Genomic DNA, 17151 nt, shown 5'->3' on the forward strand with positions numbered 1-17151 from the left:
AGCGATGGCAATGTGAGAGCCCGCCAAGGTTCGCTTTAATGAATGTTTACATTGAAAGGTCGCCAGGCATCGCTGGCAACAGCGGGGTGACTGACGTGCGATTACACCAATCAATACCCGGAGACGTGAGTCCGGACACGCCCCCTTGCGGATGGGACCAATGGGGAAGCTGGACCGGCTGGGGCGTCCCGCCTTGCCGGTAGGTGCTGGAGCCGGAGTCGCGGAGGAGAGAGAGAGAGACAGAGACACAGACGGACGGAGCCGGAGAGAGGAGGACAGGAGCCGGCCACTGTGCAGGAGGACAGCGGTGGCTGCTGGAGCGAGAGCAACAGCAACAACAACAACAGCACAGGTAACAGGCGGCACAGCATCTTGCATCGTCTATCACCCTGTCATCCCCTCATCCTCTATCTCCCATTCACTCCATCTGCACCAATGCAACTGCCTCAGAGAGGAGGGCACTCCATCCGGCAATTCTGTTTTGTAAATGAATTTAATTTAGTTGCCACTGCTCTTCCAAATGAGCGAACGTAGCTTCGGTCACCTCCAGAAGGTCGGTCTTTCGCACCAGCAGATAAATCATGCTCTGGTGTTGTTGGTGTCCTTGGAAAGTTCTTTTTTCATCGAACGCCCAAAAAAAATCTTGACCCCAGGGGAGACAGAACAAGGTGGCCTTGGAGAAGGAGATTCCTGCTTTAAAGGCATGAAGAATCGTTCAAAGGAACTATCATTGAATGAGATGAAAGCAGAGTGTGTGGTTATTGTAAGTGTAGTCACAGTATGGGCTGGAGAATGATTCATACCTGCAAGAGGGAGGAAGAAACCTTTCTTCAGCCGCACGAAGAGACTGGTGATGGGAAATCACAAGTTTTAGATGCAGCCTGTTTCAGAGTGCAGTTTTATTCAAGCGTTTATTTTTGAGCATACAGTTTGGAATCGTTAATTCCTAAGTGTCTTATTTTATTGAAACCGGCAAGAGGGAAATTCTGGACAATATTCAGTGAAAGACCGAATCTTTCATGTGTGAAGGGAGGTTGTAAATATACAGAGTGCAACAGACTAAATATCTGAAAGGTGCACCTGAAATGCGGAAAGCATTTTAATATACACTTGTTTCGCCTGTACTTTTTTTGTCAGAACTGCCACCCCACCATTTTGAAACTGTCTGTATTGAGACTTTGTTAAAAATGTACCTTGAGTATATTCCGTACATGTAAAGAGTCTAGCTTCTGTGAAAGGATGTAGGATTCTCATTGGGATGGGAGTGAAAGGGGCATTTGATATGCTGGAGCTGTAGAACTGTTTCTGAGAGCAGTTGGAGATTCTACTGATCTGCCTTTGGCCAGACCTCCCCTGTTCTCCATGAGACCAGTTGATTCCATGAAGCTGCACATGAGGAGTAAACACCTGTCATAATCTTCAAGTGAAATCTCAATAAATGGTTGAGGATAATTTTATATAGGTGTGATTCAAGCCCCATTTTGTCTCTAATTCTGTTTTGCTGTCCAAATTCCCATGTCCCCATGTTTTAGAATAAACTTTGCATGCCTGTCAGTGATTCTGCTGTGGTGGGAAGGGTGCTTGCAGCATAATTAGTTTCCATTGGGTATTTTGCACTTTGAATGTCAAAGGAGAAATTCTACTTTTTGAGTTCTCTGCATAAAGGCAGGTCACAGCCTGCACCATGGAACAAGGAAATAGGTCCTGAGTCTACTCCAGCTGGGGTAGTGATTGAACCCTGTGCTGTTGATAGTGTGGTGCTGGAAAAGCACAGCAGGTCAGGTAGCATCCAAGGAGCAGGAGAATCGACATTTCAGGCAAAAGCCCTTCATTGGGATTCCTGATGAAGGGCTTTTGCCTGAAATGTCGATTCTCCTGCTCCTCGGATGCAAGAACAAAGAAACTTTACAACGCAGGAAACAGACCCTTCGGCCCTCCAAGCCAGAGCCGATCCAAATTCACTGTCTAAACCTGTAGCTCAATTCCTAAGCATCTGTAACCCTCTGTTCTGCACCTACTCATGCATCTGTCCAGATGCATTTTAAATGAATCTACCATGCCTGCCTCTACCACCTCTGCTGGGAACACGTTCCAGGCGCCTACCTGCTGCCAGACCTGTGCTTTTCCAGCACCACACTCTCGACTCTAATCTCCAGCATCTGCAGTCCTCACCTTCACCTGTGCTGTTGATGTCAATCTGATCTATACCAGTCCTCTTGTCGCATGGCCTTTATGCCTGATTTGCTTTTGTAAAGTACACCTTTACATAAATATTTTAGTCTGATGAAGGGTGATATAGCAAGTCCAAGACTTGTCCATCATCTGACTGATCAGGAATCTTGTCTCTTACTCTCCCCCTCCTCTCCATCCTCCTCCTTCCCCGACCATTGGTGTGTGTTGGAAGGATTTATAAATTATTGTCAACCTATTCATTACGTAATGAACACCCCTTCCTTAGCCATGGAGAGCTGGGGTGAGACACAAACCCAGAGATTTTAGCTCTGAGGCAGGGATGCTATCCCCTGCACCAGAAGACCCTTTTGAAGAGGAATTCAACATTGATGCATGGAATGTGCAGGAATGAATTCTGTAAATAATATTTTAGTTGGTGGGTCTAATATCTATAGGGCAGATTAGTACCAAGATTGAGTAAAACAAAAGTTGAGATAAATTAGGATAAAGCAATTGGATTGAGTTTGGGTTTTTAAAGTTTGAAGAAAAGAAGACTTGAAAGAGGTAAAGAGCCCTGTCGTTTTTTGAGCTGTTGGGAAAGCATAAGTTAAGAATATGAGATGATGTGATCTTGAGCCTACATCTCAACATGATGTGGATGTAAGCAGATATATCTGCATCTTGGGTGGAACATGTGGTTCAATTAGAGCAGCACTAACTCCTGTTAATTTTTAAAACAGGAAGAGATGAAGAACAAATGACCAATATGTTGCCCACTGAGCGAGAGAAACATCTACAACACAAGAAAATCAGCTTAGATTTTGGAACAATATTCAGAACCTGGATGGGTTTGGGAGAAAGAGAAGGGAATTGTTGAGTGAGAAAGTGTTCTTAACATGCCTGGGGAAACTGAAAGGCTTGATGACCAGTTTAAAGCTGAAGATTGGAGCTGGACTTATATCATTCAGAGATATGTTGGAAGATACATATGAGTTTTTGAATATGGACCCTATTCTTAAAATTGAAGCTAGGCCACTTGTGGTGTGATGGCAGGAGAGGCATCCATTTATTTTATGCGTTTCTTCCAATCACCCCCTCCCCCAGTTCCAATTCCCCCACCTCTTGTGCTCCTCCATCAACCACACTCCTCTTTTTTCCCCCTCCCCCTTCCCAAAACTGTGGTGGTTGCCAGTATGAGTCAGATTGGATTGGCCATTAACTAGGTAAATGGCGGAACTGGCTCAACTGGCTAAGTGACCACCTCCAGTTCTGGTGTTGATAACTAGGTATTCTTACCTCTGGTGACTCCTTTCTGGAGGAAACAGGTGAGGGCAGCTTTCCAGCCATTCACCCAAGTGCCCATCTCTTCCAGCTATGGGTGATGATTGACAGGTTGCTCACCTGTATTGGGCATTAGACCAAGACCACTTCTGAGGCAGTCTTTAATCAAGATACATGTACAGGGAGGTTAAAGTTGTAACTTTTCTTGTGATCAATAAGTACAAATCCTTGTTAATTCTAGGCCTGTCACAGCCCAGAGGGCCACAGGAAGTAAGTTATAACTTTCTCGCTGCATTCTTGCTCGATTCTCGTTGACTAAGCTCCTCGTACAGAAGAATAGAATTACCTTTACGTTTTTCACAAACTGTTCTGTCTCCTTTTCTGGAGACTTTGATGTCTTCCTTCGTCTACTTCTGGTATCTTGTCAAAGTGGCCATTATTTGTTCCATGTGCCCGAGCACATGATGTTGTCAGCCTAAGAGAGTATGTTAGACTCTATTCCTGATGAAGGGCTTTTGCCCGAAATGTCGATTTTCCTGCTCCTCGGATGCTGCCTGACCTGCTGTGCTTTTCCAGCACCACACTAATCTAGACTCTGGTTTCCAGCATCTGCAGTCCTTGTTTTTACCTACAGAGAGTATATTAGCTGAGTTCATTTTTGCCTCATATCCCCACTCCTGGGGCATTGGATATTGGCTGTGCTCAGTGCAGACTGTACTTTTTTTTTTATTATTTGGAAGGTTGTGAGATCAAGCTCAAATCCAGAGAATTGTATGCATGACCTATGTTCACACTCCAGTGCAGTACTGAAGGAATGCTGCACTGTTGGAAATGCTGTGCTTCTGACATTAATGATGATTAATTAATTAAGATTCTGCCTGCCTTCCTAGAAGATCTCACAAGAAGCCTTTGCGATATTTTGAAGAAAAGCAATGGCATTCTCCCTGGTGCTTTGGCAGATCCTTCAACCAACATCATTTTCACAGATTACAGCTCTGGTCACAATCACAGTACTGTTTGTGGAAAAGCTGGCTGCTGTATTGTCCATATTACAACAGTAAACTCATTTCAAAATGATCTGAATTGGCAAAGTGCTTTGCTACATCTTGAGGTAATGAAAGGTGCTACATGAAGGTATAATTATTTCTTGTTTTATGAATTAGGGGTTTAGATAGGGTAGACACTGAGAACCTTTTTTTGTTAATGGAGTCAGCTGTTACTAGGGGACACAGTTTTAAATTAAGGGGTGGTAGGTATAGGACAGATGTTAGGGGTAGATTCTTTACTCAGCGGGTTGTGAGTTCATGGAATGCCCTGCCAGTAGCAGTGGTGAACTCTCCCTCTTTATGGTCATTTAAGCGGGCATTGGATAAGCATATGGAGGTTATTGGGCTAGTGTAGGTTAGGTAGACTTTGGTCGGCGCAACATCGAGGGCCAAAGGGCCTGTACTGAGCTGTATTTTTCTATGTTCTATGAATTGTGATGAGCAGGAGCCTTGGTTATTTGCGTTGTTTAATAGTCTGTTGTTTTGCTTCAACTGTCGGATTATCTTTCCCAATGTCTCTTGAGGGCAGATCGAGATGGCCTGCTAAGACTATTTCTTTTTGTGAAAGTCAAAGACACAGTACATCCACTCACAGGATCTGCAGTTTCAACTGATTCTCCTTGCATATGCAGCACTGTTAAATCCTTCATCCTGCATTCCATTCAAACCGGGAATTCTTCATTAATGGGAGTGAATGCTACTTTGGAATTCATTGTTTAGATGAGGTTATTATCCGGAATTCATTGTAAAAATGTTAATAGGATTTCAAGAGAGTTGCATACCATTTGATTGGGCAGATTTCTTGGCTGATGTCATTTGAATTCCTAGCCGGCACGTTTAACATTTTTTTTCTGTGCGGGTATGAATGCCTCTATTTTCTTCCCATTTTCCCTAGGATCATGTGGGCAACCTTTGGATGAGTGACAGGAGCCCAGTCTACTTTCAGGATCCCACTCTTCAATCAGTACCTAGGAGGCAAGAAACAGTTGCTGAAAGTCATTTCTTTCTGTTTTCTGTCACCAACTCCGTGCCACCCACACCTCACAATTGCAGAGATCCTGAGCTTGATGCCTAGTGCAGGTTGGGACTCTGTACAAGATGATAATCTTTGCACACTCTGCTCTGGGCTTGAACTGGGCTTTCTGCTTCCTCTTAAACATAATCATTTATTTTGTACGTAAAGCACATACATGGAAGTTAATATAATTGGCATTTTGCCTCATTTGTTTTCCAGGTCTTGTAACTACTGGCAAATGCAGTGAAATTCCAGGCTCCCTGGATGGCCATTTCTTTTTGTGTAACATTTTTCAGCTCCCACACACAGCTGAAACAGACTATTATCATAGCAATGCAGCTACTGAAATATTGCCTTAATTAATTCATTACTTGAATGAGGGAACATAGAATAAGATTCCGTGGTCACTCGTTTTAAGATAGTAATGAAGAGAAGTTTCCTTTTGAGGGTTGTGTCTTTAGAAAGCTGTAGAGACTTGAGTCTTTGAATGTGTTCCAGGATGAGATGGTCAGATTTTGTTTTCACTGAAGTGCAATTGAGGGTTATGGGGACCAGGCAGGAAAGTGGATTTGAGATCAACTTCACGTCAGACATGCATTTTTTTTAATAGGCTTGAGGGGGTGTGTGGCTAACTTATTGTTATTTTCCATTTTATTGACTTAATACTCCAGTATACGTCTGAAATGCTGTTTCTGCTTGTTTTTCCTTTTTTCTCTCAATCTCTTACTGTTTATGTTTGCTGGCTTGTTTTTTTTTGGTTAGAGCCACAAAACGTTTTACATCGGTTTCTTAGGTAAAAGAAAATTACTGCGCAAGCTGAGAATCTGGAGTTAAAAATAGCAAATTCTGGGAGACTCAGCAGGTCAGGCACACAACATCAGTGGAGAAAGTTAAAGTTTCAGGTCAACATCAGAGCTAAGAGAGAGCTCGAACTGTTTGTTCTAATGCCAGCTTGGAGGTAGTACAAGTGGGATGGTGGGGAAGGATCTGGGCAAGAGCCTGTGTTGGAGCGCAACTGATCAATTAGTGGAAGTAATGCTGGTGCAAAGTAGAAAAAGGTATTAATGAAATAGAAGCAATATAGTACAGCGGAACTTTGATTATCTGAATGACCTAGGCAGGGAATACTTTGTTTAGATAGTTGAATGTTTGGATAATCGAATGCCAAATAACACAGTTTAGCCCATCATCAGGATCTTGCGATCTTGTTCATATAATCCGAAATTTGGGTAATTGAATGTCAGATAGTCGAGTTCCTCTGTATATGGCCCTGGGGAAGGTAAAGAAAGGCTTGTATTTGCACAGCTTTTGCATGACCTCAGAGCCCTTGTGGCCAATGAAGTATTTAATTTAATTAATCAACACTCTGGGGGTTTCCATTCAACAGAAACTGACCTGGAATAGCCATATAAACATTGTGGGTACAACAGTATTTCAGGGGCTAACATACTTCCTGATTCCCCAAAGCCATCTACGAAGCACAAATCAGGAGTGTGATGGAATACTCCCCACTTGCCTGGGTGAGTTCAGCTCCACAAAAACACAGAAACCTAGATACCAACCAGATCAGAGCTTGATTGACAGCCTATACACAAACACTCATTCTCTCCACCACCAACACTCGGTCACAGCAGTGTGAACGATCTATAAAATGCTATGCAGAAATTTAGCAAGGCTCCTGAAACAGAACTTTCTGAACTTATAACCACACCCTCCTGAACCAACAAGGACAGCAGATTGTGGGCGGCACGGTGGCACAGTGGTTAGCACTGCTGCCTCACAGCGCCTGAAACCCGGGTTCATTTCCCGACTCAGGTGACTGACTGTGTGGAGTTTGCACGGTCTCCCCGTGCCTGCGTGGGTTTCCTCCGGGTGCTCCGGTTTCCTCCTACAGTCACAAAGATGTGCGGGTCAGGTGAATTGGCCATTCTAAATTGCCCGTAGTGTTAGGTAAGGGGTAAATGTAGGGGTATGGGTGGGTTGCGCTTCGGCGGATCGGTGTGGACTTGTTGGGCCGAAGGGCCTGTTTCCACACTGTAAGTAATCTAATCTAATCATACATGGGACCACCACCAACTGCAGCTTTCCCCTCCAAGGCAGTCACCATACTGACTGGGAGGTATATCTCTGTTCCTTCAGTACCAATGGCTCAAAATCCTAGAACTCTGTCTCTGATGGTATTGTGGGCCTACCTGCTCCAGACTGATTGTAGCAATTCAAGAAAGCAGCTCACCACTGCGTTCTCCACGTCAGCAAGGGATGAGCAGTAAATGGCGGTCCAGCCAGCAAAGCCAATATCCCATGAATAGTTTTTGAAAAATGTGGTCACTGTTGAAGGAGATGATGCAAACAAGTTAAGATAATGTTAGAGTGAACTTCCCTTTGAAGTCCTGCTATGGAGGTAGGAGCAGGTCAGGTTGTTGGCAATGGGGGAATTCCTCAATTTAAAGCTGTAATTAATTATGAGGAGAAGAAGATTTGAAGAAAGTCCTTTTCAGAAGTAGCTGCTGAAATATGGCGGCCTCTGTGGGCTCCAGACTCAGACCAGAGACTTGAAGACATTTGAGAGGAGCTCCAGCAATGAACTAGTCAGTTGGATGAAATGTTAAATTGAGTCCCAATCTCCTTTTGAGGTAGAGCAAGAGCTTATCCTGGTGTCTTTTCCCCCCTCTATCAGCAACACTTAAGTTTATCTGGTTGTGGCCACATTTCAGTGTGAGGGAGCTTGCTCTGTGTAGATAGGCAGTGTACATTAGAGGAATGACAGTACTTCAGTCATACTTCTGTAAAGCACTTTGGGACAAGTAGACATTGAGAAATGACAGCTTTGGGTCAATACAAGCAGACATGGAGAAAGGTGCTTTTGGAATTCAGGTTTTTCTTTGGGTAGGTCAAAATTCCAAACATTGCCGAATACTGTATAGGATAATTGGGTAATGTCAGTTTTGAATTGCTCAGCCAAAGAGTTGAAGCAAATGTGATTTATCGAGTCATAGAGATGTACAGCACAGAAACAGACCCTTCGGTCCAACTTGTCCATGCCAGTTGGATTCCTTCTGTGCTCAAACTGATTGACCTGTGGTCAGAGCTAAATTACTAATTTAGTTAAGGTGCTGGAAAATCTGAATTAATGCAAAATGCTGAAAATTTAACACATGTCAGTTAACAGCAATCCCTTACTGTTGCCATTTGTCCTCATTCAGAACTGGTGAAAGAATATAGTCCATTCTGGACTCAGTGGATGAGCTCCTCCTTTTGACTTTGTGTTACTGCTGGCCTGACTGGGCCACTTTGAAGACCCTTGCCAGTTTTATGACTAAGAAGCCCCTAAATGCAAGGAATTGTTGGTGGTGTTTGCTGCAGCACTTCTCTCTTGGAGGTCAGGGATTCAGTAAGAGTGTTGAAAATCTGACCCTTGATCACTGGATCTGATTTAAATAACTTCTCCTGTGGAAAAGGATGCACCATGGCTGTTTCCACTGGGGGCCATTCTGAATTATTGTGCAGTATCAGAAGATCAAGTTGGATAGGGATTGAGAAATCTTCCTGGTGTGATCTTTTGTTTCGACGTTGCAGTTGAATACAGGCTTGGGTGATTATGCAAATAGCCACGTGCTGATTTGGGGAGAGTCTGAAATATTTCAGAATCCTGCTGATACTGTAGAAAATTCTGCAGTTTAGCAAATTTTAAATCAACTGCAGTAAACTTTTACATTTAGAAGGATCTGTGGTAAAACAATGCTGATTAGCTACTTGTGGTTCTGAAGGATGTGAAGCAAAGAAGAAACAGTATTCCATGAGAACTCTAAATCTAGCAGTAAAATTGATGGAAGGAGCAGACAGTCAGGTGGGTTGGCATTTGAATAGTAACCACTTCCTTATCACCACGTGGGTTTCCTACGAATGCCCCGGTTTCCTCCCACAGTCCAAACATGTGCAGGTTAGGTGAATTGGCCATGTTAAATTGCCCGTAGTGTTAGGTGAAGGGGTAAATGTAGGGGAATGGATCTGGGTCTGGGTGGGTTGCTGTTCGGAGGGTCGGTGTGGACTTGTTGGGCCGAAGGGCCTGTTTCCACACTGTAAGTAATCTAACCTAATCTAGCCTCAGGAACTCAGTTTGGGGTTCATGGTTGGCTTTCCTGACTCGCCACCAATTAACATCTTTCTTTCGGTGGTCAATTCACAACCACTAAAGGGTCTCAACCTTCCAATGACCTGCTGTTTCTTTTTCAACCTGCCTTTTGGCAGGCAGGTAATACCAAAACCTTCCTGACTGGGTTGTGGAATGTTTATTGGCCTTGATCACAGGATGTGGAAGAGTCGACAATAGGGTCGCACTATTGCCTCTGACCCTACAATTTGACTCCTCCATCACCAGCACCAAAACAAAACACATCTTTTCATTTTTGATCACAATTTTCATGGCTGATGTTTAGCCCGTGGTCAGGTACCTTGAGGCAGCCTCCTGATGCTGCCTGACCTGCTGTGTTCTTCCTGCCTTTTGCCAGCCTCTGATTGACTGGCAGCTTCAGGAAGAGTTGTGCCCTTTAGCCAAAGGGCTCATTGGTCAGCATCTTTGGTTCGTGATCCAGTGTGCTTTCTCATTGTTTGTTTGAAGAGCAGGGGCCTCTCGCTCTTGAGGATATCCCCACACTTGACTTAGAAAATGGAGACGCTCAATGGAGGAATTGTATTGTATTGGGATTTCAACATTAGATGGAAGAAGTCAGGAAATGAAAGTGGAAAGAGGTGATCTGTTCCTAGATCTCTGCTGCTTGCAATGCAGATGGATAAATTTACACATTTTGGTGGTTCTTTACATTCTCTTTATTATTACACTAATTATATGACATTGTGGTGCACATTCATATTGAAGAACTGCTGCTTGAATTCTTGTTTCAATGTAGAAAATTAACAGGTTCCTTGATCAAGCTATATTCAATTAGATTGATAAGAGTAGTGATTGTGTTCTGATGGGGAGCGAAGAACTAGAAGACTTTGTTTTTGAAACAGAAGTGAATTCAGGAGACATCTCCTCGTGCACAGGGTAGCAGAATGAGGAACTGTCTTCCCCTAAAAGATTATGTTTTATTTTATTTTTATTTTATTGTATTAACAGGTCACTTGAAGTTCTCAAGACTGATCACTAGATCACTAGGTGAAATGGGATTGAGGTAGAATGATAACAGGCTTAAGTGGTTCAGTAGTCTACCTCTACACCCTGTGCCTATTCCCAAAATATTTTGGATCATTCTAACACCATCCATTTGGAATGTCAGTGACAGTTGAACTTCAGACTTGTGTGAACTTGTAAAATCAGAAGATGGGATCTTATGGTCCAGTGATAGTCTAGGTTGGAGTCCCAATTGCCCCTGAAGAGTCTCTTAATATGTCTGGATTTGACAACTGAGCAAGAGCCTCCAATGGTCATTCACACTCTCACTGGATTCTATAATTTATTTATTCTTCATGATCTGTGCAATATGTCCACCTATGGCAACAAAGGTTCTTTGTTGCGTTTCTTTTTAAAATTGGTTGGCTAGAAATTTCCAACAGAGGGATTCATGCACAGTCCAGTACTATATTTCAAGATGTTGGAGACATGAGGTGAGATTTATATTCGGTCTAAGCCTGATTACCTTGCAAATATGGGGAAAAATTCAAACCACTCCATATTGATTTAAGTGGGGAGTTGGGATGGATCTTCTACAGCCATATGCAAGGAAGGCTTCCATTTAGATAGCACCTTCCCCGCTCTCAAGACATTCCAGAGTGCTTTTGAGCCAAATGTGTAAAGTAGGAAATGTGGCAACCAATTTGGACGCAGCAAGGATGTTTTTACAAACAGTGATTTTTAAATAAATGACTGGGTGATCTTATTTTTGGGTTGGTTCAAATTCCCACCATGGCCTCTGGTGGAATTCAGATTCAGTGCATAAATCTGGAATTAAAAGCTAGTCTCGGTAATGGTGCTTGTAAAACTATTACTGATATTCTTGTAAAGTCCCATTTGGATCACTGATGTCCCTTTTGGGGAAGAAAATTTGTCATCCTTGTTCGGTCTGCTCTATATGGGACTGGTTGACTCTTAATGGCTGAGCAAGCCACTCAGTAGAAGGGCACTGATTCCCACATCTTGTGAAAGAATCTTAAATCAGGTTCTGGTTCCAGCCTGAGTCACTGTGAGAGATGATATCTCTCTCCTTGGTTGGTTGAGGGGGGGGGAAGGTGGCAGACAAATGAGATTGGCTGGATGATCAGCCAAGGAGAATGACGGCAGCAGCCTGGAAGTTGGCTGCTTGCTCAACCTGTAACCATAGAAACACAATGGGAAGAATCTGGGGGTGTTTGCCAGGGCCACTGGCCTTCCTCCAGTGACTATTCGTCAATGACGTAGAATATCAGCTGGCTCGTCAAATGTGAAGGGCTGATGGCAGCGACTGTCCATGTTGCTGCATGCTGTAGAGTCATTGGGTAGCAGCTAAGGGGGAGAACTCTGGGCCTCTCTTTCTTTAAACCCCACCACTCCCCAAGATAGGCCAAAAGCTACAATGAGGCCTATTGCAAAACTCCAACTGAGTGAAATCAGTTGACTTTGTACAGAGCCTGGGACATTCTGCTCTCTGTTGTGTTAGTGCTAAATTAGGCAGTGTTTACACTAAATCATCAGGGGCTCCAGAGTAAATGTTCTCTCAAAGGATGTAACAAGGATCAGTGTGACCGTGACAGTATGCCAACTTCCTTAGAAAAGATTGTTCTCTTTTTCAATTCACGATCTTAAATCCTAATTAGAACATGAATTGATGTTAAGATTACATTGTGTCCCCTTCCTATCACTTTTACCCCACTAAGCATATATAAACCAAACAAATAGTATGATAGTAATATTTTAGCGTTGTCCCTGTAGTGTTTGCAATTCTCTGTTCACTGATTTAACTCAAATAAGAGTCAATTAAATCACTTTCTCCGTCTGAGCTGCCATTGTTTTCTCACTGAAACATAATATTTTCCCCAGGGCATTTCTAATCTTGATGACTATGAATAATTCCCCAATGCCTTATAAATATCAAAATATATTCAAAGAGAATTCTACCTTACCTTTTCAAAATTATGCACTGAGGCAGGATATCATGACACAAGCAGTGGCCGCTCACCTCTGACAGTAGAGGCTGGATGAGATGGGGAGAGGTCTGTCTCTGCTGTGGGTGAGGGGCTGTAAAAGTCCGATGCAAGCAGTTTTGGCATCTGTGTAAAGCCAATCCTAAGTCAGCTATGATGTCAGATCCCAGTGCAGAAAATTAGGGAAGCTAAATTAGTGACTGTTGTGTGATTTTGGTACTGATACTGCAAATCTATCATTGTAAATCCCTACTATGGGCAATTTAACATGGCCAATCCACCTAAACAGCGTATCTTTTGGATTGTGGGAGGAAACCAGAGCACCTGGAGGAAACCCATGCAGACACAGGGATAGTGTGCAAACTCCACACACACAGTCGTCCAAGGGTGGAATCGAATCCGGGTGCATGGTGCTGTGAGCCAGCAGTGTTAACCACTCGGCCACAATGCTGCCCCCAGTTCTCCTTTATTAAAATACTCTTTATCTACCTACTCTTGGCCTACCTCTTTGGCCAAGCTTGGTTATAACCTCAGCAACTCCTTGTATGATTTGGTGTCTAAATTTTGTTGAGTAACACAGCTCGAGTTACTTTACTGCAGGAGAAGGGCTATGTAAAAGCAAATTGTTAGTGGTGAAAATGCACAGTTTATCATTTCCAAAATCTGGACAAAGCTAATGCAGTTACTGCTTTACACTTGTCTGGATGAAATTGTACAGACAAAAGTACCCTAGTGGTTTCAAATAGATGACGTGTGACAACAAGATGTGTCCAAACAAGGAACTTTTTTCTTGCTGCCATAGGCGTGAAATTATTTTTTTTCAGAATAAGTTGTGGTTTCGACCTTCCTTTGTTGAATGGTTTTGAGTTAAGAGAGTGAGGCAGCCAGCCATGAGTCTTGACTTGGAGACATTAATCGCTGTGGCTCAACTGATGTTTAACTTCCCACTCAGCCTCCCAATATAGAAATTTATAAAATTCAAACGAAATTAGACAGCGAAAAACATGATTTAGTAGGTTTCTGATGACCAGGAAATCTAGAACCAGGGTTCACAGTCCAAGGATATGCGTAGGCCATTTGGGACTGCAATGAAAAGAGATTTCTCTACCCAGAGAATGGTGAGCCTGTGACATTATCTGCCACAGAAAACAGTTGAGGCCAAAACATTGGATATTTTCAAGGAGTTTGTTATAGTTCTTGGCGGAGAAATGGATCAAAGGGTATGGAAAGAGAACAGGATTGGATGTCAGTCATCATCATTATTGAATGGTGGAGCAAGTTCGAAGGACTCAGTGGTCTACCATGCTTCCATGAGACAGTGTATGACCATCTGGCATGGTCACACTTCAGCCAGGGCTGGTGGGAAAGATGGTCAGGTGCAGACTCATTGTAGATAGGCTGGTTGGAGACCTGGGGAGGTATGTGAAGCTGATGGGGTTCACAGGAAGGGCTGCTAGGAAGGGGATCTGGATGTTTAGGGCCTTAGTAACACACAAAAGTGGAGGCTGAAAGCCATTGGTCAAAGAGTGCTTGATGTCACCTTCCAGTGTTCTGAAAATCAAAACTAACAAATCAAAAGTGGTAAAGAAAATGGCACTGACCACAGCTGGAGTCATTTGGCGAAGTGACTTGACTTGAAGAGGAAGTCCCTGCTCTCTGGCTGTCCTGATGCATTGGCTTTCTGTTTGCTGAGCACTTCCCTGCCTCTGACATCACCTGAGTATCTCAATCATGCCAATAGAGGCCAAGGAAACAATAGGAGCATTGTAGGTCAAGGGGCAATGGTACCAGCAGAACCTACTGTCCAATGTTCCTTGTTCCTTGTGCTTCCAGGTGCTCACAGGTCACCCTGGGGGTTTTAATCCCTCTCTCCTGCAGATCAGTGGTTGGGTGATTGGAGTATAGGTTTGGGAGCCTCTCCAGCAGATCCTGAGGGGGCAGGGGCTGGCTCTCCATAGGAGCTGCCACCTGCCCATTGGGGACAGGTGGTCGCTGACTGGATTTGCAATATTGCTGTAGCTTCTGGGCGATGAGGGCCATTGGCTCCTACATTCTGCTCCTGTAGTTCCCTATGGCTGAAGACCCCAATTACTGACACCACAGGTCCACTCTCCTGCCTGGGACCTGAACTGATGCCTGGTCTCCTTTGGCCTTTGAATGCAAGCAGCTGTGAGTGTTCCTTACTGTGCCAGCAGCAGAGCTGTTACTGTGAGGTTCTCACCAGTTTAAGAATGCACCCTCTCTTGGCAACCTTGCCAGTGCTTCTGTCGAGGTCTTGGCACTGTCATCCTCAAAGGCTGGGTGTGATGAATAAGCCCATGGTGCCTGCAAAGACACGAGGGAGAGAATGCATTGTCGCCAAATGGTATGCAATGAATGAGAAGGATAGTGGAATTATTATGAAAGTTGTGGTGGAATGAAGGATGGGACTGACTCTGTTGGTAGGATATATATGTCTCAGCATCCCTGTAGGAACCATCCCACTGTTCTTCTGTGAATAGTTGAATATTGGCCATTCTACCTTTCTGCCCTGTTCTGGGCTTTAACTTCTCCTGGAATGAGACAGGGAAGATTTGAATGAGATGAAAGTAAGTGGCATGGCTGTTAATTCTAATGTGGGTGATTGACGGATGGTGAAGTGAGTAAGTTGGCAGCTCAGATGGGATCCAGGTTAAATAGTGTTAGAAGTTGGGGGTTTCGTTGTGAGAGTGCGTGAGGGAAGATGGTGCAGGGAATCGTGATAATGGCAGAGCATGGGTCTTGATGGTATGTAGGTGCAGTAGCAGAAAGGAGACGTGAGATCCCAGTGTGTGACATGTAATTGGGTGGAGCGGAGAGGTCATTGACCTTCATGCGGCAATGCTGACCATTCCTCTACTCTGTGGAGGTGGCACTGACCAGGTGATGACCACTGACCAGGTGATGACTTCTGACCAGGCTGCCAGGGTCTCCTCTGCTGGTCCACTGGTAAGAGGACTCCTCTCCATCTTTGCATCACCCCCTCGACCAGGTCTTCCAGATCCATGTTGCAGAATCATGGTACCAACACTCCCCTTTGACATTTTCAGACTCAGTTCTTCACCGAGTGGGGATCTTTGGAATGCCAGTGATCAGGTGAACAGAAGCTTTGTAAATTTGGCTCGATGTCAGGGATGCCAGTCCTTTGGCAGATGTCCTGTAAGTGGCAAGTTACTCCATGGAAAGCTAGTAAATAGGACTAGAATTGACATGAGGATCTCCACAGAAGCTGGATAGGTAGATGATGAGGAACACTTGGTAAGGTATGGCAAGAAATCTCACTTGGTGTCATGGTGAAAATCCCTCCAAATAATTTGATAACTCCCAATTAGCCAAAAGAATGTGAGATTTGACCCTAATTGGTACTTCTATCTGTTAACTCTCCTGTGAAGTTCATTAGTTTCTCTCCATAGAAGCTGCCTGATTTGCTGAGCATTTCCAGCACCTTTTCTTTTATATTAAGGCATTCTTTCTCCCACACCTTTTGCCTCTTTCCATGTTGGTAATCTTTCACCTAAGGGTTAAAAACAATGACTGCAGATGCTGGAAACCAGATTCTGCATCAGTGGTGCTGGATGAGCACAGCAGTTCAGGCAGCATCCAACGAGCAGCCAAATCGACATTTCGGGCAAAAGCCCTTCATCAGGAATAAAGGCAGTGAGCTGGAAGCATGGAGAGATAAGCTAGGGGCTTCCAGCACCACTGATCCAGAATCTTCCACCTAATTGCACATTGACATTGGACACTTTCAGGAAATGTGGAAAAGGCATTAAAACTGAGTTGGCAGCAGTGGGAAATCTCATTTGGAGTACTATTCCAATTTGAACAAATATAGTCCAATGCAGGTAAGCCTCAGGTCGCTTTGAGATATAGAGTTATAGAGATAGATATACAGCACAGAAACAGACCCTTCCATCCAACTCGTCCACGCCGACTAGATATCCTAAATTAATCAAGTCCCACTTGCTAGCACTTGGCCCATAATCCCTCTTAACTCTTCCTATTCATATACCCATCCAGATGCCTTTTAAATGTTGTAATTGTACCAGCTTCCACCACTTCCTCTGGCAGCCCATTTTATACACACATGACCCTATGCATGAAAAAGTTGCCCCTTAGGTACCTTTTAAAATTTTCCCCTCCCACTCTAAACCCATGGCCTCTAGTTCTGGACTCTCCCCACCCAGGGAAAATACCTTGTCTACTTACCCTATCCATGCCCATCATGGTTTTATAAACCTTTCTAAGGTCATCCCTCATCTTCCAATGCTCAAGTCTCTCCCTATAGCTGAAACCTTCCAACCCTGGCAACATCCTTGTAAATCTACTCTGAACCCTTTCAAGTTTCACGATATCTTTCCTATAGGAGGGAGACCAGGTTGGAGTGGGAAGATTAGAAAGCTACTTATCGTTGTTGAGAGAAGGAGAGTTCCATGAACATATCATTGTTGCACTGCCTGCAACTACCTTCCGTACATCTTGAAGTTGTGAAATAAATTG

General features: G+C 43.9%; 1 protein-coding gene across 1 annotated transcript in view; it reads left to right on the forward strand.

The window, feature by feature from the left end:
• Nucleotides 1-244: 244 nt before the first annotated feature.
• The window catches only part of LOC132822882 (engulfment and cell motility protein 2), a 193511-nt gene continuing 176604 nt past the window's right edge, over nt 245-17151 (forward strand). The window contains exon 1 of the mRNA XM_060836266.1: nt 245-352. The gene's annotated coding sequence lies outside the window, so the exon portion shown is untranslated. The remainder of the gene's footprint in view (nt 353-17151) is intronic.

The sequence above is a fragment of the Hemiscyllium ocellatum genome, chromosome 15, assembly GCF_020745735.1.
Source record: "Hemiscyllium ocellatum isolate sHemOce1 chromosome 15, sHemOce1.pat.X.cur, whole genome shotgun sequence".
NCBI lineage: Eukaryota > Metazoa > Chordata > Chondrichthyes > Orectolobiformes > Hemiscylliidae > Hemiscyllium > Hemiscyllium ocellatum.